Genomic DNA, 25,215 nt, shown 5'->3' with positions numbered 1-25,215 from the left:
AATTTTGGGAGGCCAAGGTGGGCAGATCACGAGGTCAGGAAATTGAGACCATCCTGGCCTACATGGTGAAACCCTGTCTCTACTAAAAATACAAAAAAAAAAAAAAAAAAAAAAAATTGCCGGGTGTAGTGGCACACACCTGTACTCCCAGCTACTCAGGAGGCTGAGGCAAAGGCTGCAGTGAACCGAGACCCCACCACTTCACTCCAGCCTGGCGACAGAGCAAGACTCTATCTCAAAAACAAAAAAGAATACCAAAAAAAAGGCCAGGTATGGTGGCTCACACCTGTAAGCTCAGTACTTTGGGAGGCCAAGGCAGGCAGATCACGAGTTCAGGAGTTCAAGCCTAGTCTGGCCAACATGGTGAAACCCTGTCTCTAGTAAAAATACAAAAATTAGCTGGACATGGGGGCGTGTGCCTGTAATCCCAGCTACTCTGCCAAGGTAGGTAGATCACGAGGTGAGGAGTTCAAGACCAGCCTGGCCAACATGGTGAAACCCCGTCTCTACTAAAAACACAAAAATTAGTTGTAGTTGGGCATGGTGGTGCATGCCTGTAATCCCACCTACTGAGGAGAATTGCTTGAACTGGGACCTGGGAGGCAAAGGCTGCAGTGAGCCGAGATTGCACCACTGCACTCCAAACTGGGCTACAGAGTGAGACTCCATCTCAAAAACCAACCAACCAACCAACCAACCAACCAACCACTGGGCGCGGTGGCTCACACTTATAATCCCAGCACTTTGGGAGGCCAAGGCAGGTGCATCACAAGGTCAAGAGATCGAGACCATCCTGGCCAACATAGTGAAACCCTGTCTCCACTAAAATACAAAAATTAGCTGGGCATGGTGGCACATGCCTGTAGTCCCATCTACTCAGGAGGCTGAGGCAGGAGAATTGCTTGAACCCAGGAGGCAGAGGTTGCAGTGAGCCGAAATCACACCACTGCACTCCAGCCTGGCGCCTGGCGACAAAGTGAGACTCTATCTCCAAAAAAAAAAACAACCAAAAAACACACAAAACATCCTGTAATATTAAACCCATTTATGCCTAGTGTTCCATTATTGGAACACTAAGCATGTGGGAGTTATTTATATCCTACTGCTCGAGATCATCACTAAGGTCTAATTTTTTCAAATTCAAAAAATTGCAACCTCAGGCATAAATGGGTTAAAAGAAACATACAAAAAACCCACAATCATAGCTACTTTTCCATATTTCCTTCTAGTCATTGCCTAAATGAGTACTCTTTCCAAGTGTAAAATAACACTAATTTACAAAGGGATCTAGCAGTAAAAATGAACTTCTCTTATACTTGTTTGCTATTTGTATTTCTTTTTGCATAAATGTGTTTACCAACTTAACTCCAACATCTCACAAAATGGGTGATGAGCAATTTTCTTTCTAAAATAACCATGGGCTTCCTAAAATGAAAGGCAGTATCACCATTGTTTTACCTATCAAGTCAGTAAGTTTTTCTTTGATACTCTTCCCGTTCTTCTCCTTCCAAGTTACTTTTTTTTTTTTCTTTTTGAGACAGAGTCTCTGTCACCCAGGATGGAGTGCAGTGCCGAGATGTCGGCTCACTGCAGCCTCCACCTCCTGAGTTCAAGCAATTCTCCTGCCTCAGTCTCCCGCAAACCACCATGGCCAGCTAATTTTTGTATTTTTAGGAGAGACAAGGTTTCACCATGTTGGCCAGGCTGGTCTCCAACTCCTGATCTCAGGGGATCTGCCCACCTTGGCTTCCCAAAGTGCTAAGATTACAGGCATGAGCCACTATGCCTGGCCACAAGTTATGCATTCTTACTCTCAGCGAAATGTCAAATAATTCTTGGGTGATGAGTGTGGTCTGGGAAACATTTTGAAAACATTAGTCTCATTTCTGTAATGGTCACTCATTCTCTAGGCAAGCCCACTCCCAGTAGCTATGCATTAGCAAAGCACTAAGGATTGGCTTACAATGCTACAGAGTACAATACTCCACCAGAGAAATTAAGATCATTTCAAGAAGTAGAATGAGTAGAAGGCAGGTTCTGGAATTAACATTTCTAAGCAGAATATGTCACTGCCAATTGTGGTCTCACTGTGGAGAAAAGTGTGTTCTTGCTCCAGTTTCCTTTCTCCTGAACCATTATTTATATCTATTTTTTCTTGAATGGCATCTTAAAATTTTTTCTAAAAGAATACTTCAGGCTGGCGTGGTGGCTCATGCTTGTAATCCCAACACTTTGGGAGGTCAAGGTGAGGGAATTACGAGGTCAGGGGTTCGAGATCAGTCTGGCCAACAAAGTGAAACCCCGTCTCTACTAAAAATACAAAAATTAGCCAGGCGTGGTGGCAGGCGCCTGTAGTCCCAGCTACCCAGGAGGCTGAGGCAGGAGACTCGTTTGAACCCAAGAGGCGGAGGTTGCAGTGAGCTGAGATTGCACCACTGCACTCCAGCCTAGGCGACAGAACAAGACTCCGTCTCAAAAAAAAAAAAAAAAAAAAAGGGAGGCCAGGCATGGTGGCTCACATCTGTAATCCCAGCACTTTGGAAGGCTGAGGCGGGCAGATCACCAGGTCAAGAGATTGAGACCATCCTGGCCAACATGGTGAAACCCTGTCCCTAATAAAAATACAAAAATTAGCTGGGCATGGTGGCACGCCCCTGTAGTCCCACCTACTTGGGAGGCTGAGGCAGAAGAATCACTTGAACCTGGGAGGCGAAGGTTGCAATGAGCTGAGATCATGCCATTGCACTCCAGCCTGGTGACAGAGACTCTGTCTCAAACAAACAAACAACAATAACAACAACAACAAAAACTCCAATTCATAGAGGCTCATAATTCAAAAAGATTCATTCACTCACACACAAAAAAAAACCCAGGATATCTGCAGAGGGGCCCCTCAGTCTTCAACACTGATCAGTGCACGTGTGAGGAAATCGGTCTATACAAGAGACCTGAATAGGTGCCTAAAATTCAGGACATAGGGCTGGGCACAGTGGCTCACGCCTGTAATCTCAGCACTTTAGGAGGCCGAGGCAGGTGGATCACCTGAGATCAGGAGTTCAAGACCAGCCTGGCCAATATGGCGAAATCCTGTCTCTACTAAAAACACAAAAATTAGCCAGGCATGATGGTCTGTGCCTGTAATCCCAGCTTTTTGCAAGGCTGAGGCAGGAGAATCGCTTGAACCTGGGGTGGAGGTTGCAGTGAGCTGAGATCGCCCTACTTCACTCCATCCTGGGAGAAAGAGAGACTCCATCTCAAAAAAAAAAAAAAAAAAAATTCAGGACATAGTTTTCTCTGACTTCCTTGCTTCTACAAACGGGCTCAGCTATAGCGTAAGGGCTAAGAGTGTGCGATTCAGCTGCGAACGACTCTCATGAATAAAAAATCATTTCTATACTCCATCTACAAATAGAAAATGACATGGAAGCACATGTCAAGTGGTAGAGATGGGTGGAGGCCAAATATCTCAAAGTCTTTTGCTAATTAGGAAAGCCCCAATTTATTATTATATTATTTTGAGACTGGATCTCACTGTCACCCAGGCTGGAGTGCAATGTCGTGATCTTAGCTCACTGCAACCTCCACCTCTTGGGTTCAAGTGATTCTCATGCCTCAGCCTCCTGAGTAGCTGGGATCCAACTGATTTACTGTTTCATTCATTCATTCAAGATAGAGTTTTCCTCTTGTTGCCCAGGCTGGAATGTAATGGTGTGATCTTGGCTCACCAGAACCTCAGCCCCCTGGGCTCAAGCGACACTTCTGTCTCAGCCTCCCAAGTAGCTGGGATCACAGGCATGTGAAACCACACCCGGCTCATTTTTCTGTATTTCTAGTAGAGACGGGGTTTCTCCATGTTGGTCAGGCTGGTCTTGAACTCCCGACCTCAGGTGATCCGCCTGTCTCAGCCTCCCAAAGTGCTGGGATTACAGGCATGAGCCACTGCGCCCAGCCAATTTATATGTACTTTTACACTTACTGTCTTTTTGAATATATCCTAAATGCCTCAAGTTGAGTTTATAAATTATAGGAGGTGGTATTATCAGGCCACGGGCAAGTGGTAAATCTGCATGGGTTTTGCTTTGTACTGTCATTTGTATGTTTCTAAGATGATAGGATACATTCCCCCTCATATATCCAACCCCTTTGAGGGCTATTTCCATCCTTTTCCCTATTTGTCTACAGAAGGTACTCTTGATATAGTACAGGCATTGATTATGTGCCATTTAATATAAATACATGTTTATTTTATTGTCTTTCTTCACATTTTATCTTTTTGGTTTTTTTGTTTGTTTTGAGATGGAGTCTTGCTCTGTCGCCCAGGCTAGAGTGCAGTGGTCCAATCTCAGCTCACTGCAACCTGCACCTCCTGGGTTCAAGCGTTTCTCCTGCCCTAGCCTCCTGAGTAGCTGAGATTACAGGCACCCATCACCACACCCAGCTAATTTTTATATTTTTAGTAGAGACAGGGTTTCACCATGTTGGCCAGACTGGTCTCAACTGCTCTCAAACTCCTGACCTCGGGATCTGCTGCCTTGGCCTCCCAAAGTGTTGGGATTACAGGTGAGTCACCTTGCCCAGGCGAATTCATAGGATTTTTGAAGATCAAATGTAATGTACATTATTTGAATTATTTCAGCAGGTAGATTTTAATATTAAACCTGTAAGGCCAGTTGCCTCGCCGGGAGCTTGGACGCACACACCCTCTCTCACCCCATCTTTTTTTCCGAAAGCTCGGACAAGCCCGGACAAGCTCGGGCAAGCTCGGACATGCTCGGGCATATTCCCTTCTCCCTTCTCGCACAGCCTGGTCTTCAAACAAAGGCTTGTAACCATGCCCAACAGTAGTCCTGCTTTGCCCACACCCTGCTCTCCCAAACCAATCGAGCTATTTCACTCCCTATAAAAACCCATGTCTGAGAGGACTCCGTGCGACTTCTCCGGCCCCTCCTGTTGGACCGCAGAACCTCACCCGGGAACCTGAATAAACCCTTTGCATTGGATTTTCTTGTGCTGGCCTCAGTTTCTTCCTTTTAAACTCGGCAAGAACAAACCTTACAAAACCCATTTTAAAGACGAAGAAATTAGGTCTAAAACTTTATAATTTGCCTAAAATCATCTACTAACTAGTGCAGCACTGAAGTCAGTCAGTCCTGCACTAGAGTTTGGGCTCTTGATCACTCACTAGTAAAGAATTACATTGCTAGGTGTGGTGGCTCACTCCTGTAATCCCAGCACTTTGGGAAGCCAAGGCAGGCAGATCACGAGGTGAGGAGTTCAAGACCAGCCTGGCTAACATGGTGAAAACCCATCTCTACTAAAAATACAAAAATCAGCCAGACATGGTGGCACACGCCTGTAATCCCAGCTACTGGTGGGGGCTGAGGCAAAAAAAACTGCTTGAACCCAGGAGGTAGAGGTTGCAGTAAGCCAAGATCACACCAGTGCACTCCAGTCTGGGCAACAGAGCAAGATTCTATCTCAAAAAAAAAAAACTCTTGGTAGCTTGCATCTGGCCTGTAATCCTAGCACTTTGGGAGGCTGAGCTGGGCGGATCACTTTAGCTCAGGAGTTCAAGACCAGTCTGGGCAACATGATGAGACCCCATCTCTATTTAAAAGAAGAGGCTGGTTGCAGTGCCTCACACCTGTAATCCCAGCACTTTGGGTGGCTGAGGTGGGTGGATCATGAGGTCAAAGGATGGAGACCATCCTGGCTAACATGATGAAACCCCATCTCTACTAAACATACAAAAATTAGCTGGGCATGGTAGCCTGTAATCCCAACTACTCGGGAGGCTGAGGCAGGAGAATCGCTTGAACTCGGGAGGCAGAAGTTCCAGTGAGCTGAGATCACGCCACTGCACTCCAGCCTACCACAGAACGAGACTCTGTCTCAAAAAAAATCCAGAAGTGGAACTGCTCCATCATATGGTAATTTTATTTTTAATTGGTTGAGGAACGTTATCCTGTTTTCCACAGTGGCTAACCCATTTTACATTTCCACCAATACTGCACAAAGGTTACAACTTCTCTCCACCCTTGATAACATTAGTTATTTTCTTTTGGTTTGAGAGTAGTATCCTAATGGATGTTATGTGGTACCTTACTGTAGTTTTAACTTCCATTTCTCTAATAATTAGTGATGTTAAGCATCTTTTCATGTGCTTACTGGCCATTTGTTGTCTATGAAAAAAAAAAACTCTATTCAAATTTTGGCCTATTTTTTGAAGATTGTTTTGGCTACTGCAGGTCCCCTACAATTCCACATGAATTTTAAGATAGGTTTTTCTATTTCTGCAAAAAATGTCACTGGGGGCTGGGCATGGTGGCTCACACCTGTAACCCCAGCACTTTGGGAGGCCAAGCGGGGTGGATCACAAGGTCAGGAGATCAAGACTATCCTGGTTAACACGGTGAAATCCCGTCTTTACTAAAAATACAAAAAATTGTCAGGTACAGTGGCTCAGGCCTGTAATCCCAGCACTTTGGGAGGCCAAGGCAGGCAGATTACCTGAAGTTGGGAGTTTTGAGACCAGTCTGGCAAGCATGGTGAAACCCCATCTCTACTAAAAACACAAAAATTAACTGGGCATGGTGGCAGGCACCTGTAATCCCAGCTACTCAGGAAGCTGAAGCAGGAGAATTGCTTGAACCCGGGAGGCGGAGGTTGAAGTAAGCTGAGATCACGCCACTGCACTCCACCTTGGGTGACAGAGTAAGACTCCATCTCAGAAAAAAAAAAAAAAAAAAAATTAGCTGGGCATGGTGGCATGAGCCTGTAGTCTCAGCTAGTCAGGAGGCTGAGGCAGGAGACTCGCTTGAACCCAGAAGGCAGAGTTTGCAGTGAGCCAAGATCACACCACTGCACTCCAGCCTTGGCGACAGAGCAAGACTCTGGCTCAAAAAAAGAAAAAAAAAATAGTCACAGGGATTTTCAGAGGGATTGCACTGAAACTGTAGATCACTTTGGGTAGTATTAACATCTTAATAGTACTGTCTAATCCATTATCACGGGATGTTATTTCCATTTATTCCTGTTATCTTTAATTTCCTTCAGCAATATTTTATAGTTTTCACAACACAAATCTTTTACTTCCTTGGTTAATTCCAAAGTATTTCATTCTTTTTGATGCTATCATAATAGAATTGTTTCTGTAATTTCCTTGTAAGGCTACTGTTAGTATGTAGAACTACAACTAATATTTGTGTGTTGACTTTGTATCCTGCTACTTTGCTGAATTTTTTTTTTTTTTTTTTTGAGATGGAGTCTCACTCTGTTACCTAGGGTGGAGTGCAGTGGTGTGATCTTGGCTCACTGCAACCTCTGCCTCCAGGATTCAACCGATTCTCCTGCCTCAGTCTCCTGAGTAGCTGAGACTACAGGCGCATGCCACCATGCCCAGCTAAATTTTGTGTTTTGTTTTTTTTTGTTTTTTTTTTTGAGACAGAGTTTCACTCGTTACCCAGGCTGTAGTGCAAAGGCGCGATCTCGGCTCACCGCAACCTCCGCCTCCTGGGTTCAAGCAATTCTCCTGCCTCAGCCTCCCAAATAGCTGGGACTACAGGCACATGCCACCATGCCCAGCTAATTTTTGTATTTTTAGTAGAGCTAGGGTTTTACTATGTTGGCCAGGATGGTCTTGATCTCTTGACCTCATTATCTGCCCACTTCGACCCCCTAAAGTGCTGGGATTACAGTGTGAGCCACCACACCCAACTGCTGAATTATTTTTTTATGCTAACAGGTTCGTTTGGTGGAATCATTAAGGTTTTCTATATAAGATCATATCATCTATGAACAAAGACAATTTTACTTAGTCCTTTCAAATTTGGATGCTTTTCATTTCTTTTTCTTGCCTAACTGCTCTAGTTAGAACCACCAGGACTATGTCGAGAAGATGTGGAGAAAGCAAGCATCCTTGTCTTGCTCCTCATCTTACAGGAAAAACTTTTGTTTTTTTACCACTGAGTATGATCTCTGCTCTTGGTTTTTAATATATGGCTTTTATTATATTGAGGCAGTTACCTTCTATTCCTAGTTTCTTGAGTGTTTTATCATGAAAGCGTGTTGTTTTGTCAAATGGTTCTTCTGCATTAGTTGAGATAACAATGTCATTTGTTTCCCCTTCATCTTGTTAATGTGTTATGTTACATTAATTTAGTATGTTGAACCATCCTTGCATTCCAGAAATAAATTTCACTTGGTCATAATGTATACTCTCTTTAATATGCTGCTGAATTTGGTTTGCTGTATTTTGGGAATTTTTACATCCATGTTCATAAAAGCTACTGGTCTGTCATTTTCTTTCCTTGTAATGTCTTTGTCCTTCCTTGGTATCAGGGTAACACCGGCCTCACTGAATGAGTTAAGAAGTTCAGTTTTGTTTTGTTTTGTTTTGTTTTTGCAAAGCTTGATGATTGGTATTAGTTATTTTGTTTACTTATTTATTGAGACAGAGTCTCACTCTGTTGCCTGGGCTGGAGTGCAGTGGCACAATCTCAGCTCACTGCAACCTCCACCTCCCAGGTTCAAGTGATTCTCTTGCCTCAGCCTCCTGAGCAGCTGGGATTACAGGTGCACGTCACCATGCCTGGCTAATTTTTGTATTTTTAGTAGAGATGGGGTTTCACCATGTTGGTCAGGCTGGTCTCGAACTCCTGACCATGTGCTCTACCCACCCCAGCCTCCCAAAGCTCTGGGATTACAGGCGTGAGCCACTGCGCCCAGCCAGGTATTAGTTATTTTAAATGTCTGGCAGAAAATCACATCAATGTGATGACATACAATTGCTGATAGTACACTCACTCTCTCTTTTTTTTTTAGGCAGAGTCTCACTCCGTTACCCAGGCTAGAGTGCAGTGGTGCAACCTCAGCTCACTGCAACCTCTGCCTCCCAGGTTTAAGAAAGTCTCCCAAGTAGCTGGGACTACAGGTTCACGCCACCACACGCAGCTCTTTTTTTGTATTTTTAGTAGAGATGAGGTTTCACCATGTTGGGCAGGTTGGTCTCAAACTCCTGACCTCAGGTGATTTGCCAGCCTAGGCCTTCCAAAGTGCTTGGGGATTGTAGGTGTGAGCCACTGTGACTGGCCAATAGTACTCTTTTATAATCCTTTTTATTTCTGTAGAATTGGTAGTAATGACCCCACTATATTTCTAATTTTAGTAATTTGAGTGTTTTTCCTTAGTCCATCTAGGTTAAGGTTTGATAATTTTGTCGATCTTTACAAAGAACCAATTTTGGATCTTATTAATTTTCTTTATCTTTCTTTGTGAGACAGGCTTCTTGTTATGTTGCTGGTCTGCTGGTCTCAAACTCCTGGACTCAAGCAATTCTCTCACCTCAGCCTCCTGAGAAGATGGGACTATAGGCACACACTACCACACATGGCAATTTCTTTCTTTCTTTCTTTTTTTTTTTGAGGCAGGGTCTCACTCTGCCACCCATGGGCTGAAGTGCAATGCAGTGGTGCAATCATGGCTCATTGCAGTCTTGACCTCCTGAGCTCAAGCAAGTCTCTTATGTAGCTGGGACCACAAGCATGCACCACCACAGCTGGCTATTTTTTTTAGCCATTGCGATAATCTTTATCTTTTGGTTGGAGAGTTTACTCCATTACATCTAAAGGAATTATTCATAAAGGAAGAGTAACTTCTGTCATTTTGCTATTTGTTTTCTATATGCCTTATAACTTTTGTGGTCTCTCACTTCCTACGTTACTGTCTTGTCAAATTTGGGGGAGGATGGGGCCATGAAATGGTTCTGAATGCCTGTTAACCTTTTTATTTTTGTTGAGACAGGGTCTCACTGTGTTAGCCAGAGTACACTGGTGTAAGCACAACTTACTGCAGCTTTGACCTTCCGGTCTGGGCCTCCTGAATAACAGGAACATGTATCACTAGACCTGGCTAATTTAAAAAAAATTTTTTTTGTAGGGACAGGGTCTCACTATGTTGCCCAGGCTGGTCTGGAACTCCAGAGCTCAAATGATCTGCCTCAGCCTACCAAAGTGCTGGGATTACAGGTTTGACCATGGCACACTTGGCTCCTGTCAACTTTTTATTTTTTAATTTTTTAAAAGATAAGGGCTCACTGTCTCTCAGGATGGAGTGCAGTGTTCTAATCTAGGCCCACTGCAACCTCTGCATCCAGAACTCAAGCCATCCTCCCACCTCAGTCCCCCAAGTCTCTGGGTCCTGTCAACTTTTAATGCTCACAAAATTATAAAAATCAGAAAATTTAAAAAATTAAAATAAGTAGTGCTGTTTTACACGTTTCACAAATGAAACAAGTAGACTGGGCACAGTGGCTCATGCCTGTAATCCTAGCACTTTGGGAGGCCAAGGTGGGCAGATCACTTGAGGCAAGGAGTTTGAGACCGGCCTGGCTAACACGGTGGAACCCTGACTCTACAAAAAGTACAAAATTAGCCAGGCATGGTGGTGCATGCCTGTAATCCCAGCTACTCCAGAGGCTGGGGCAAGAGAATTGCTTGAACCCAGGAGGTAGAGGTTGCAGTGAGCTGGGATGGTGCCACTGCACTCTAGCCTAGGCAACGAAGTGAGACACTATCTCAAGACAAAACAAAACAAAAGCAACAACTAAATGCAAATGAATTAGAGCAAAGTTTTAATCTCCTAATAATAAAAAAAAAACCTCACAAGTAGTCCATATTTTAAAATCTTAATTTCTTTCCTAAACAAAAAACAAAATCCAGATGAACTAAATAAAATTAACATTCTACAAAAGTGACTCTTCTTTTTTTTTTTTTTTTTAAGACGGAGTCTCGTCTGTCACCCAGGCTGAAGTGCAGTGGTGCATTCTTGGCTCACTGCAACCTCCGCCTCCCAGGTTCAACTGATTCTCCTGTCTCAACCTCTGGAATAGCTGGGATTACAGGTGTGCACCACCATGCCTGACTAAGTTTTGTATTTTTACAACAGGGTTTCACCATGTTGGCCAGGATGGTCTTGAACTCCTGACCTCAGGTGGTCTACTGGCCTCAGCCTCCCAAAACACTGAGATCACAGGCATGAGTCACCATGCCTGGTGAAAAGTTATTCTTAACCTTGAATTTTGTGAAACTAAGCAAGCAATGGCCTAGGAAGCAAGAGATTCTAATCCCAGAATGGAATCCACGCACTTCAGGAATAAGTTTTTACCATATCCTAATTTCTGAAATAACTGAACAATATCAAGTGAGATGATTTCTAAAATTGCTTCCATTAACATTTGATGAAAACTATCTCAGAGTAAAATTCACCAAACTGACAAATTATGTGGAATTCAAAACTCTAGGGACAGGAAAAAAGCAAAGTAATAGCAGTGAAATTAAACAATATAACAAGATGTCAAAATTTGCATTTCCCAAACAATCATTTCAGAGAATTTGTGATTGGATTAAACTAAAAATTTCAACATTGACTCACTATAATTCCAAAGTTGGTATTAACTACCTAGGCATCCCAGATCATGAGCTGAGCAATCCACTAAGAATCATGCTAATGACTCATATCCCTGAATGAGATTGCTTTATGTGCAGAGACAAGGAATCAATTAAAGGGTTTAAAATGAAGTGTTGTTTAACTGGAACGTTTTAAGTGGAACTTAATTCCACATGAGTGATAATAGATGTTTAATAACTAGCTAGTGACAATTTCTAAGCAAAAGCATTATGGCAGCTAAGAAGCAAATAGTAATCTATGTGTTACAAACATGAAAACAACTTGTTTTCAAAAGAGCTCTTGGCTATGAACAATATTTGAAAAACCTAAAATATAATTTGTGCTGAATCAAATTATAAAGCCTCATGGAAAGTAGTTTGAGATCTTGGCTGTATCAACCAATGAGGAAACAAAAGGCACCACTGTGGGTTGAAGTGCCAATTTTCACTGGCAAAAAGCCATTCTATTTGAATGTAAGAACCTTCGGGAACCAGCTGGAGAAGTATGGGAAACCTGAGATAGGGATAATACATTCATTCACAACACATCCTAAGTGGAACTGTCTTCATGCAAAAAGTACAATATTGGAACATTTGTCCAAAACAGCCTAAGATTAGGTCAAACCAACTGTTGTGAACAATGCTCAGTCTAGAAAAATGAACATGCCTAAGACAAAATAAAAATAAATGTATGATTTTCCAATATGACTACGTTTACAATACAAAATTTCTTTTAAAAAAAAAAACCCATAATCTCTGATGGTAAGTGTCATCTGGTACAACTTTTCTAGAAGGCATCTTGGCAATAGTTATCAAGAACTTTAAAGTGCTTATATCCTTTGATCAATAATTCCACATTTAGTAATCTACCCTAAACAAATGGAGAGCATTTATTATAAAAAAAAGTATATAACTTATGGTATAACCTCCATAATGGAATACTGGACAACCATTATGGGGGGAATAAGGAGTAACTGCTAATGGGTATCATTGATGGAATAAAAATATTCTAAAATTAGGCCAGGTGCGGTGGCTCACCTGAGGTTAGGAGTTTGGGACCAGCCTGGCCAACATTGTGAAACCCCATCTCTACTAAAAATATAAAAAAATTAGCTGGGCGTGGTGGCGGGCACTTGTAATCCCAGCTACCTGAGAGGCTGAGGCAGGAGAATCGCTTAAACCTGGGAGGTGGAGGTTGCAGTGAGGTTGCACTCCAGCCTGGGCAACAAGAGCAAAACACTGTCCCCCAAAAAAAAGTCTAGCCTCAGTAAATTGTGTGATAGAGCCACTTAATAAAACAGAGTACACTCAACAAAGTCTAGATATGGGGTCAAGATCAAGAGTTCACTTTGGACAAAGCAATTCAAATTGTCTCCTCTGAAATCTCTGTAGAGATGTTGAACAAGCAGCCAAGATAAAAAAAGAGGTCTGGCTACAGATAAAAATGTGGCAGTATTCAAAATATATATGGTAACTGAAGCCACAGAATGGATAATTTCGGGAAGGAAAATTTTGAATTCAAATAAACACCTACTCTGGATGGGCAATTAAGAATTCCAGGTCCTAGTCGGGCGCGGTGGCTCACGCCTGTAATCCCAGCACTTTGGGAGGCCAAGGCGGGTGGATCACAAGGTCAAGAGATCGAGACTATCCTGGTCAACATGGTGAAACCCCGTCTCTACTAAAAATATAAAAAAATTAGCTGGGCACGGTGGTGCGTGCCTGTAATCTCAGCTACTCAGGAGGCTGAGGCAGGAGAATTGCCTGAACTCAGGAGGCGGAGGTTGCGGTGAGCCGAGATCGCGCCATTGCACTCCAGCCTGGGTAACAAGAGCGAAACTCCGTCTCCAAAAAAAAAGAATTCCAGGTCCAAGAATGACTCAAGGGGAATTCCTAAAAATAGAGTCCAGCTCCAATTTACTCTGAACATTCCCAAAAGGAATGTTATAACTCATTAGTTAAGTAATAATAAATTCAGCCAAAACTGATAAATACTACAAAGATGTGGATGAAAATAATCTCTATAACTATTTGGGAGTTGAATATAGTTTAGAGATTAGAGGATAAGAACAGGGGTGTGTGAAGTTTACCCCATTTATATAGAGGAAAAACATCAAAACTTACTCTGAAACCCTATGTATTCCTTTCCTCTTTTTAAAAAAAGTTCTTATTTTGTAGAGACAAAGTCTCATCATGTTGCTCAGGTTGGTCTTGAACTCCTGGGATCAAACAATCCTCCTGCCTCGACCTTCCAAAGTGCTGTGATTACTGTTGTGAGGCACCATGCCTGGACTTTCTTTTTTTTTTAAAGACGGGGTTTCACCATGTTGGTCAGGATGGTCTCAAACTCCTGACCTCGTGATCCGCCTGCCTCAGCCTCCCAAAGTGCTGGGATTACAAGTGTGAGCCACCGCACCGGGCCTCTTCTCTTTTTTCAAATAGAGACTGCCCCACTCTGTCAACCAGGCTGGAGTACAGTGGTGTGATCACAACTTACTGTAGCTGCCAACTCCCGTGCTCAAAAGATCCTCCTGCCTCATCCTCCCGAGCAGCTGAAACCACAGGTGTGCGCCACCACATCCAGCTAATTTTTAAATTAGTTTTTGCAGAGACGGCCCTCACTATGTTGCCCAGGCTGGTCTCAAACTCCTGGGCTCAAGCTAACCTCCAGCCTCAGTCTCCAAAAGTACTGGGATTACATGTGTGCCACTGCACTCCAGACTGGGTGACAGAGGGAGACTCAAAAAAAAAAAAATTAGTGCAGTAGTGAGAAGGAGGAAAGAAAGAGTCCAACTATTATTTTATTTTTTTTTGAGATGGAGTCGCACTCTGTTGCTCTTCTTTGCCCAGGCTGAAGTGCAATAGTGTGGTCTGAGCTCAGTGCAACCTGTGCCTCTTGGGTTGAAGAGATTCTCCTGCCTCAGTCTCCCAAGTAGCTGGGATTACAGGCACCAGCCACCACGCCCAGCTAATTTTTGTATTTTTTTTTAGTAGAGACGGGGTTTCACCATGTTGGCCAGACTGCTCTTGAACTCCTGACCTTGTGATCTGCCCACCTTGGCCTCCCAACCAACTATTTTTTTTAAAACCAAGTGCTTACATGTCTTGAAAAAAACAAAAGTTGGGAGCCAGGTGCCTTGGCCTGTAATCCCAGTATTTGAGAGGCCAAGAGGACTGCTTGAAGTTCAAGATCAGCCTGGGCAACAAAGCAAGACCCTGTTTCTACAAAAAAAAATTTTTTTAATTAACTGGGTGTAGTGGCAGCATGGGCCTGTGGTCCCAGCTGCTAGAAATGCTGAGATGGAAGGATCGTTTGAGAGCACCACTGTACTTCAGCCTGGGCTACAAAATAAGACCCTGTCTCAATTAAAAAAAAAAAAAAAAAAAAAGGCCAGGTGCAATGGCTCACGCCTGTAATCCCAGCACCTTGGGAGGACAAGGCAGGCAAATCATCTGAGGTTGGGAGTTTGAGACCAGCCTGACCAACATGGAGAAACCCTGTCCCTACTAAAAATACAAAATTAGCCAGGTGAGGTAGTGCATGCCTGTAATCCCAGCTACTCAGGAGGCGGAGGCAGGAGAATCAGTTGAACCCAAGGGGCGGAGTTTGCCACTGGTGAGCTGAGATGGTGCCATTGCACTTCAGCCTGGGCAACAAGAGTGAAACTGTCTCAGGAAAAAAAAAAAAAAAAAAAAAGGCTGGGCACAGTGGCTCACGCCTATAATCCCAGCACTTTTGTGAGGCTGAGATGAGAGGATCACCTGAGGTCAGGAGTTCGAGACCAGTCTAGCCAACATGGTGAAACCCCTTCTCTACTAAAAATACAAAAAGTAGCCAGGTGTGGTGGTGCATGCCTGTAATTCCAGCTTCTCAGGAGGCTGAGGCAGGAGAATGGCTTGAACCCAGGAGGCGGAGGTTGCACTGAGCCAAGATCGAGCCACTGCACTCCAGCCTGGGTGACAGAGTAAGATTCCATCTAAAAAAAAAAAAAAAAAAAAAAAAAGTTGAATGACTTAATGGGCACCAGAATGCTTTTGTCCAAATAGTGCTGGTGTTACAAGCAATATAGCCTCAAAAACAATGCTTCAACTGAGAGCTGGAGAAGAATTCATTTCCCAGAATACTTCATTTTTTTTTTTCTTTAGATGGAGTCTCACTGCAACCTCCATATCCCAGCTTCAAGCCATTCTCCTGCCTCAGCCTCCTGAGTAGCTGGGATTACAGGCATGTGCCACCATGCCTAGCTAAATTTTTGTATTTTTAGTAGAGACAGGATTTTACCATGTTGGCCAGGCTGGTCTTAAACTCCTGACCTCAGGTGATTCGCCTGCCTCCGCCTCCCAAAGTACTGGGATTACAGGCTTGAGCCACCACTTCTGGCCCCATTTCTATAGAAGTAAAATGCTATCTGGAATGAGATCATCTCACCCTTGTTTTAGGGAAACCCTTTGGGCAACACATTCCACAGGTCTGAAAGACTAACTTTTATTGCCAAGGAGTGCTGTCAGCCAACTACAGTACTTGCAAAATTTAAGTATGTATGACTGTATGCCAGCCAGTATTGACTAACAGGTCATTCATTCTTTTGAGATGTAGAAAACAGCAATGCTCAGACTTAAGAGAATAAGATTTTTAAAAATACATTTTAATAGGTCCTTATTTCAACACAAGCTGAACTGATCAGCTGTAGTAGGATGTTTGAAAAACAACTGTTGCCACTCAGTTGATATTAATAGCTCAGAACTGTGTTTTGTTTTTTGTCTTTTTAGATGGTGTCTCACTCTGTCTCCCAGGCTGGAGTGCAATGGAGAGATCTCGGCTCACTGCAACCTCTGCCTCCCAGGTTCAAGTGATTCTCCTGCCTCGGCCTCCTGAGTAGCTGGGATTACAAACATGTGCCACCACGCCCAGCTAATTTTCGTATTTTTAGTAGAGATGGGGTTTCACCATGTTGGAAACTTGAACTCCTGAGCTCATGATCCGCCCACCTCAGCCTCCTAAAGTGCTGGGACTACAGGCGTAAGCCACCGAGCTCAGCCTGGGAACTGCTTTCTATGTGTTTTTTTTTTTTTTTTCAGGTTAATGATATCAGCCAAAATCTACGTTCTCCTATCTATTCTCAAAGAAATGGTTTTACAGAAAGAATAACCCAGCTGAGCGCAGGTTTACGCCTGTAATCCCAGCACTCTGGGAGGCAGAGGTGGGCGGATCACCTAAAGTCAAGAGTTTGAGACCAGCCTGACCAACATGGTGAAACCCCACCTCTATTAAAAATACAAAATTAGCCGGGCATGGTGGTACACGCCTGTGATCCCAGCTACTCAGGAGGCTGAGGCACGAGAATTGCTTGAACCCAGGAGGCAGAGGTTGCAGTGAGCCAAGACGGCGCCACTGCACTCCAGCCTGGGCAACAAGAGCTAAACTCCATCTCAAAATAATAATAACCCTACTTTTACTTTTCTTTGCCTAAATTTTTATCAAATATTTTGAACAGGAGCCACATGTGTTTCTATGCTAGAAGAAAAGCATAGAAATAAGTAATCATACCCCCTAGTCAAATTTAATTATCCTGATTGGTAAGAAGGGAGGGAGGGAGAGAGGGAGGGAGGGAAAATAAATTAGCTGGATGTGGTGGCACCTGTCTACAGTCCCAGCTACTCGAGAGGCTGAGGCAGGAGGACTGCTTGAGCCCAAGAGTTTCAGACTGCAGTGAACTATGACAGCCTGGGCAACAGAGCGAGGTCTAGTCTCTAAAAAAAAAAAAGAAAGAAAGAAAGAAAGAAAAAAGAGCCACCACTGGGCGTGGTGGCTCACGCCTGTAATCCTAGCACTTTGGAAGGCCGAGGTGGGTGGATCACCTGAGGTCAGGAGTTCAAAACCAGCCTGGCCATCATGGTGAAACCCCATCTTTAAAAAGAAGAGAGAAAAAAGAACACACCTCACCAATTCCGAAATGAGAACAAACTGCAAATAAAGCAACAGTTCTTTGGAAGTCATCACTTTGCACTGAATTAAGCATGAAAGAAACACTATGCATTTCTTAAGATGATGATGCTCTGGATTTAAGTTATATATCCTATATTCTAAGATCCTAGTTACTGAATTGATAGGTAAGCCTGGACCTGGGGGGAAGGGGACTAATCAGAAAACAACCCTGCATTCCTTCCCTTTGGCTGACTTATGCAAATACAAGAATAAAATTTAACTGATAAAGGATAACAGCACTTATAAGTAAGACTGTTATGTTGGAGATATGTTAACTTAAGTCCTTTGGATTAAAGGCTAAAACGCAATTTTACCTTCATGAATTGATTAGAGAGAAAATTACTGGGTCCTCTGGTCTTCTTTAAGAGAACTGTGGTGGCTACCTGGTACAAAACAATTCTTTTTTTTTTTTTTTTTTTGGAGTTTATGACAAGTTTAATAAAGATAAATTTCAAAGATGAACACAAGATATTGGGAATTTACAAAGACATTAAAATAGAGGGTTCAAGGGAGCTTTAAACAGGTTGTTGCTTTTTTTTTTTTTATCAATAACTGACAAATTTGAACATTTTTACTGAAAGATGCTAAAACATTTTGAGACACTGGGAAGGGTCTCGAGCAGATAGCAATGTTGTATCACGTGCTTCCATTCTGACTCACAGAGGGGTGGCTTAGAGCTTCTTGAGTGCTAGGGGCTGGAGATTGCTGAGCTACATAGATCTGTAGCCCAGGGCAGGTGCCTCCTCACCTCTGCTTCTTTTGATGGACGATGGACTTCCAGTGTTCATGTGGGCAGGGTCAGGGGCATGGTTGACTGGCCAATCAGTCATGAAGTTCAGTTGGGTAATTGGAAGTGTGTCTGTGCTGGAGCAGTTGATGTAGAGTCCAGTTAGCTTGTTTTCAGGAGCAGGGATGTAGAGAGCCACTCCTGGTCATTTGAGGCCATCCTTTCAGGAATCTGTGCTTTCATAGATTGAAGATTGAAGATTGGAGACTGCCATGGAGCCCTGCACAAGTGGAATCTGTAGTTTCAGTTACTCAGTAAGTTGAGGTGGGAAGATTGCTGGAGGTCGCGAGTTTAAGACTGCAGTGAGCTATAATCATGCCACTACATTCCGGCCCTGGGTGACAGAGTGAGGCCTTCCCAGACTTGGTGCATTTCTTATTCCAGTTCTTTACCAAAACAGACATGACTTGTTCCTATGTGTCCTCTTTGTTTAAGGAGCAGAGGCCACTGCTCTCCAGGGACTGGTGGTAGCCCTGGATATCAACCTTGTGATCCACCAGAAGGGGATCCTGGACAGGCAGGAAGCGCTGGACTCTGGGCAAGGATTCTAGAGGTAAGGGCGGCGGAGCACTTCACCAGTTGCAGAGGGCCCGGTGCTCGGGATCCCTCTTCTCCTTCCGCTCCTTCTTCCGCTCCATGTGGTTGGCGTAGATGGAGAGCAGGATCCCGAAGGTGCACACGGCTACCAGGCCACCCGCTCCTACTGCAACACCGACACTATCAGCAGGAAGGGCGCCACCGCCTCCTTCCGCCTCCACCTCAGCCTCTGCCTGTCGAGGCCGACCCAGAAGCGCCCCATTGGCGCGGTCGCTTGCTCTCGTCGCTTGCTTCCGCGCCGAAAAGCGCGCGGCCCAACCGCCCGGAAAGGAGTCCAAAACAATTCTTAAGTCACACAACCTCAAAATAAATTAAAAGTGCTGACCCGTGAAAAGGATGTTTGAAATGCTTTGGGGAAATGCACAACAGTTTAAGTAGTAAATAATATTAAGCCATTATAAATCAGGACAAATATTAACAGACCTTCCATATAACTTCTATGTATCTCTTCAACTTCAAAACGCCCTTTGCCTACAGCACTCTAGGCACACGACCTGGGGAAAACTAAGATCTGTTTTGTCGGAGCTTTTTACCTTCTACCCAGAAGAGCTAGTGTTTCTTTAATTCTGCCATTACACAGTAAAGACATCCAAAGCAAGTGCAATAATACAACTCTATGCTACGTTTAAAAAAAAAAAAATCAGTAAACTTAACTCACAACTCACAATATTTTTAGTCAGGAGCTCTGGAAGTAAGGGTATTTTTGTTTTTTCCATATCCTCTGAGATTGAAATGTGTTCACACTCTTACTCTGAATACCTAAACCCTCTCTAGGAAGAGAGAGATTTTATTCCAAATTACATTAACGCATTTTTCTACAGATATTAACGTACTGGAGATATGCTGTTTCCTGCTCATCAGGAAATTAAAATCCCTTTCGTTTACATAGTTTTTTATACCGCTTTCATCTATATTCACTTGAACGTGTACACGACACAAACATATAACAAATTTAGACTTATCAGGCATACAAGATGACCCTCAGCCAGAACTTACTCAAACTTAACTTACTCGATTCCACATCATCTTGATGCTAACAAAATTAGGCAGGAGCACAATGAAATCGGTACCACTGCCAGTTCTCAATGAACAACAAGGAAACCAAACTCGCCCATTTCGCAAAGGAAAAGTACTCACAATCATATAATCGCAAAAAAAGAAAAAACAAATCTAAACCATACATTCACCCAAATCTTTTCAACTCAGAGCTCCAAACGCAGCCGCCAACCACACAACTGCCCACAATCACAATCACAGCGGTAGCGCCTACTCTTAATTTTGAAGCTAGAGACTTAAGAAAAACACACACACACACACACAAACAGTTCTCCAAAGTTTGACAAAGTGGGGGAAAAGTCATTTTAAGTAAACACAACGATTTAATCAAGAGACGACGAGCCCAGTCCTTCTGCCCCGCTTTCCCGCTTCCAGCCCTCGAACGAACCCTCCTCCAACCCCCGGGAGGCAGGAGTTCTGGCGGGGAGATGCGCAAAGCCTCAGACCAGCCCGCACGCCGCCAGAGACTCAGGGGCCGAGGTCGGGGAGACAAAGAGCAGCCCGCGAAGCGGCCGGGCGGCGACGGGCGGCCCAGCTCCGCCCTGCGCCCCTAACCGCCCGGGTAGTGGTCCGCGCCGCCTCTGCCCGGGCTCCCCGACCGTCCCCAGACACCGCCGCGGCCCGGCTCCGCCCTGCGCCCCTAACCGCCCGGGTAGTGGTCCGCGCTGCCTCTGCCCGGGCTCCCCGACCGTCCCCAGCCACCCCCGAGCTGTTTCCCTCTCGATTTGGGAGCCGCGCGCCCGGGGACAAAGAGGGAGGGTGCGCCGGGGGCAGCAGCAGGACGCGGGCCGGCGACGCCCCTCCAGACTCGGCGGGAACCCCTTGGCGGCGCCCCCCTGCTCCTCCGCGCTCCGGCCGCGCTCCTCCCCGGACCCCCGGGGGTTCTCCTCGACCCCTCTCCAGGCTCCCCACGAGTTCTCCCGCCTCCCCCTGGGACCCCGCCCCTGGCCCGCTTCTCCTCAGCCGGCCCTGCGGCCGCCCCTCACCCGGCGGCGGGTTCCCCCGGAGCCGCCTCCTCCGCCGGGCCTCGGCCCGTCCCGCCGGCCGCCGCCTCATGTGCTCTGCGTCGCCATCGCCTTCGCCTTCACCCTCGCCTCTCCTCCACCTCCTCCGCCACTGCCGCCTTCGCCTCAGTCTCCAGCCGAGGCAGAAGCCGCTCCCGCCGCCGCCGCCGCCGCCTCCTCCCGCTCCCGCCGCCGGGACCCGCGGGAAGGCGCCTGCGCACTGCGCGCTGCGGTGGGGGCAGGGGCGTCCCACCGCGGCCGGGGAGCAGGGGGCGCGCGGCACGTGGCGCTCGGGTGGGAGGGGGCGCCCCGGAACGCGCGGGAAGCAGCGCTAGCGCCAACTTTCCGCGGACGAGTTCGCACGCGCTCCCAGATAGTCCTGGACGTGGCGGAGGCGCGGCGCGTGTGGGAGTCACCCGCGTGGAGTCTGGAACCCGGGTGGGCTCAGACTTCGCTCTGGGCAGTTCATTCCTCCAGGCTGATTCTCGGGCGGGAGTCCCCCGCCAGCCGCGCCTCAGTTAGAGCGGGCCGCTAACGGTGTCGTGGGCTCTCGTCTTACCTGGGTGTCTTGGGTTGGTTCAATGGGCCCAGAGTTGTCTTCTGCGCGCTCCGCCGAGGCCTTGGTCCAGTGTAGCACGGGATGCTGATGTCTCCTCGTAGGTTCTGCTCTGCGGTTCCTCGAGGATTTCGCGGGCGCTGGGTGGATAAGCCACCCTAGCGTCTTTGAGTCAGGCCTCTTAGAAGCGCTCTAGATACTTTTGAGGTCCTGAACTTCTCAGATTAGCTAGACCCTAATTGGCTATTTCCTCTTAACTCTTTGCATCCCAGCAGGATCCCATTCAGAGAACTTGGGAAAATTTTTCATGGATAGGAACCCCCAGTTTTAAAATGTCCAGTAGGAAATCGAAAATTCTCCAAATGCTTTAAGTAGAGTGGGACCTTGGGTAGTAAGGGAAGGCTTAGTAAAGAGACGGGCGAACTCTAGAATTATCTCAAACGAGCATCAGAATGTGGAAGGATAGTCTTTAATTTAGCCCTTTTGACCAGAGGGGAAATTAAGCGCTAACAAGTGAGGTTACCTGCTGCAGGTCAAACTCCCCCACCCAAAGCCAAACCTTAAGAGGTAGCCCCAGAGTGGAAAACTTGAACGCTAGGCATCTGATGCACTGACCAGTTTTGTTTGGTCAGTATGGTGTTTTCCAAAAATATGGATTAATTGCCAAAATATTAAAATCCAGATTTCTGGCCTCCCTAAAGAGTCAAAACGTACGTACTTTGAGCTTCTCTTTTCACATGGCAGCTCCTCCAGAGTCACCTTGTCCGGGTAGGCAATGTCCCCACTCAGCTGCTTAAATCATTTCATGACCTGCTTGGCCTCAGAGCATCTAAGTACTTCTCCCAGTGATTGCTGCAGTCTGTCCCCACCCCTTATCACATTGCCTCTCTTCAGATGTATTTAAAATGCCTCTCTAGGGATGTATTTAAAATGACAAGCGTGGAGTGGGCACGGTTGTTCACGCCTGTAATTCCAGCACTTTGGGAGGACTAGACAGGCGGATTGCTTGAGCCCAGAGGTTCCAGACCAGACTGGGCAATACGGCGAAACCCCCATCTCTACAAAAAGTACAAAAAGCCGGGTGTGGTAACGCGCACCTATGATCCTAGCTACTGGGAGCATGAGGTGGGAGGATCGCTTGACCCCAGGAGGTCAAGGCTGCAGTAAGCTGAGATCGCACCACTGCACTCCAGCCTGAGTGACAGTGAGACCCTGTATCAAAAAAATAAAATGTGAAAAAAATAAAATGACAAGTGTGAAAACTCTGAAAATACATGGAAATAAGAACATGTAACTAAACACAGGAAACATCATTGTACCTGTTGACTAAAATATGAAAACCCTCAGCCTGCAACTGCAAACTGGTACAAATCACTTTGTTCTTGTTTTTTCATACGGAGTTTCTGTTGCCCAGGTGTGAGTGCAGTGGCATGATCTTGGCTTACTGCAACCTCCGCCTCCCAGGTTCAAACGATTCTCCTACCTCAGCCTCCAGAGTAGCTGGAGTTACAGGTGTGAGCCACCGCGCCTGACTAATTTTTGTATTTTTAGTATAAATGGGGTTTCACCATATTGGCCAGGCTGGTCTCTAACTCCTGACCTCAAGTGTTTATCTGCCCACCTTGGCCTCCCAAAGCGCTGGGATTACAGGCGTGAGCTACCGTGCCCAACTGACTTTGGAAAACTCTCTGGCAGTATCTACTGTTGGGGTTCAGAAAATGATATCCCAAGGCGTGGTGGCTATAGTCCCAGCTGCTCAGGAGACTGCAGTGAGCTATGATTACGCCACTACACTCCAGCCTGGAAGACAGAGCGAGACCCCATCTCTTTAAAAAAGAAAAAAAGAAAACAATATTCCAAAGTATGGAGCTTTGGCATACTGAGTGCTTTGAACTAAAGGAGATTGGAAGGCCTCAGAAGCAGTCTTTCTCTGACCTTCTCCTGCCCTCCTGTCTCCCGCCCCTTTCTCCCCTGAAGCAAGTCATAGAAATAAAAATTTCTCTTCCCCAAGGCAGGTCATAGAAACCAGAACCCCTCTCCCCCAAAGCAAGCCATAAAACCAGAAAGGTCACTCTTCCCCTCTCTCTTCCCCCTTAAAGACCCTCATTCTGGAGGAACTAGGAAGGAATACCCTGGAGGAAGGAATGTTACACTGGGAGGCCAAGAAGAATCTGAACAGACAAGCCTTGTTGGGTTCCCTGGTCAGTCTGTTACATTAGATCATTCCCCTTTTGTCTGGTCACATTTCTACATGGCTTGTCAATTCTGCATTGAACCTAAGCATAAAAACAGACAATTGTCCTTGGGTCTTGAGGTTTATTTTTTATTTATTTTATTTATTTATTTTTTTTGAGGCAGGATCTCTCTCCATAGCCCAGGCTGGAGTGCAGTGGCGTGATCTCGGCTTACTGCAACCTCCGCCTCCCAGGTTCAAGTGATTCTTGTGCCTCAGCCTCCCAAGCAGCTGGGACTACAGGCTTGCACCACCACACCTGGATAATTTCTTGTATTTCTTGTATTTTTAGTAGGGACAGGGTTTCCCCCTGCTGGCCAGGCTGGTCTTAAACTCCTGACCTCAGGTGATCTGCCTTGCCTCCGCCTCCCAAAGTGTTGAGATTACAGGCGTGAGCCACCGAGATTGGCCCTTTGAGGTCTTCATTTCATTTCTTTTCTTTTCTTTTTCTTTTTTTTTTTTTGAGACAGAGTCTCACTGTGACACCCAGGCTGGAGTGCAGTGGTGCCATCTCGGCTCACTGTAACCTCCACCTCCTGGATTCAAGCAATTCTCCTGCCTCAGCCTCCCAAGTAGCTGGGACTACAAGCGCCCACACCATACCCGGCTAATTTTTTTGTATTTTTAGCAGAGATGGGGTTTCACTATTTCACTATGTTGGCCAGGCTGGTCTGGAACTCCTGACCTTGTGATTCATCTGTCTCGGCCTCACAAAGTGCTGGGATTACAGGTATGAGCCACTGAGCCCAGCCCTTTGAGGTCTTCAGTTCTGAAGGCTCTTGTGTTACATAAAACTTTGGTTAAATAACTTGGTTATGCCCTTCTCTTGTTAATCTGGCTTTTGTTATAGGAGTGTCAGCTGTGACCCTTATGATGGATGAGGAAAGGTATCACACCTTTCCACCACTACACTACTAAAGCTGAATACGCTGACTTTAGAATTCCATGGAAATTCCATAATGTGTACAAATGTTCACCAAAATACTTGTACTAGAGTATTCAAAGCAGCACTATTTACAATAGGCCAAAAAACTAGAAACTACCCAAAATGCCTGTCAACCATAGAATGGCTAAATTGTGTTATGTTTACATAATAGTACATTACGCAGCAATGAAAATGAACAATCTACATTTACATACAAGATGGATCTCACAAAAGTTTCCATTTACAAAAAGTCCAAAATCAGGCAAAACTGGCCAGGTGCAGTGGCTCACACCTGTTATCCCAGCACTTAGGAAAGCCAAAGTGGGCGGATCATTGAGCTCAGGAGTTCAGGACCAGCCTTGGCAACATGACAAGACCTTATCTCTACAAAAAATACAAAAATTAGCCAGGTATGGTGGTGCATACTTGTAGTCTCAGCTACTCCAGAGGCTGAGGTGATGAGGTGGGAGGATCACTTGACTCGGGGAAGTTGAGGCTGCAGTGAGCTGTGATCGTACCACTGCATTCCAACCTGGGTGACAGGGCAAGACCCTGTCTAAAAACAAACAAAAAAAACAAACAGGCGGCTCACGCCTGTAAATCCCAGCAATTTGGGAAGCCAAGGTG

At 45.4% G+C, this 25,215-nt stretch overlaps 1 protein-coding gene across 3 annotated transcripts in view; it reads right to left on the bottom strand.

Moving 5' to 3' along the window:
• GJC1 (gap junction protein gamma 1) overlaps window positions 1–22,164 on the bottom strand; it is a 36,021-nt gene extending 13,857 nt beyond the window's left edge. Inside the window, exon 1 of one of the 3 annotated variants that reach the window (XM_064369748.1) lies at window positions 22,149–22,164. The gene's annotated coding sequence lies outside the window, so the exon portion shown is untranslated. Of the gene's footprint in view, window positions 1–20,856; window positions 20,915–21,433; window positions 21,725–22,148 lie in introns of those variants that run through there. The other 2 variants (XM_012443804.3, XM_064369747.1) reach the window with 2 other exon arrangements.
• Between the last annotated feature and the right edge of the window lie 3,051 nt (window positions 22,165–25,215).

The sequence above is a fragment of the Aotus nancymaae genome, unplaced genomic scaffold (genome assembly GCF_030222135.1).
Source record: "Aotus nancymaae isolate 86718 unplaced genomic scaffold, 86718_ANA_hifiasm-v0.15.2.pri h1tg000089l, whole genome shotgun sequence".
Taxonomy (NCBI): domain Eukaryota; kingdom Metazoa; phylum Chordata; class Mammalia; order Primates; family Aotidae; genus Aotus; species Aotus nancymaae.
Note: the sequence above shows the minus strand (reverse complement) of the source record. Positions and strands in the feature narration are given on the sequence as shown.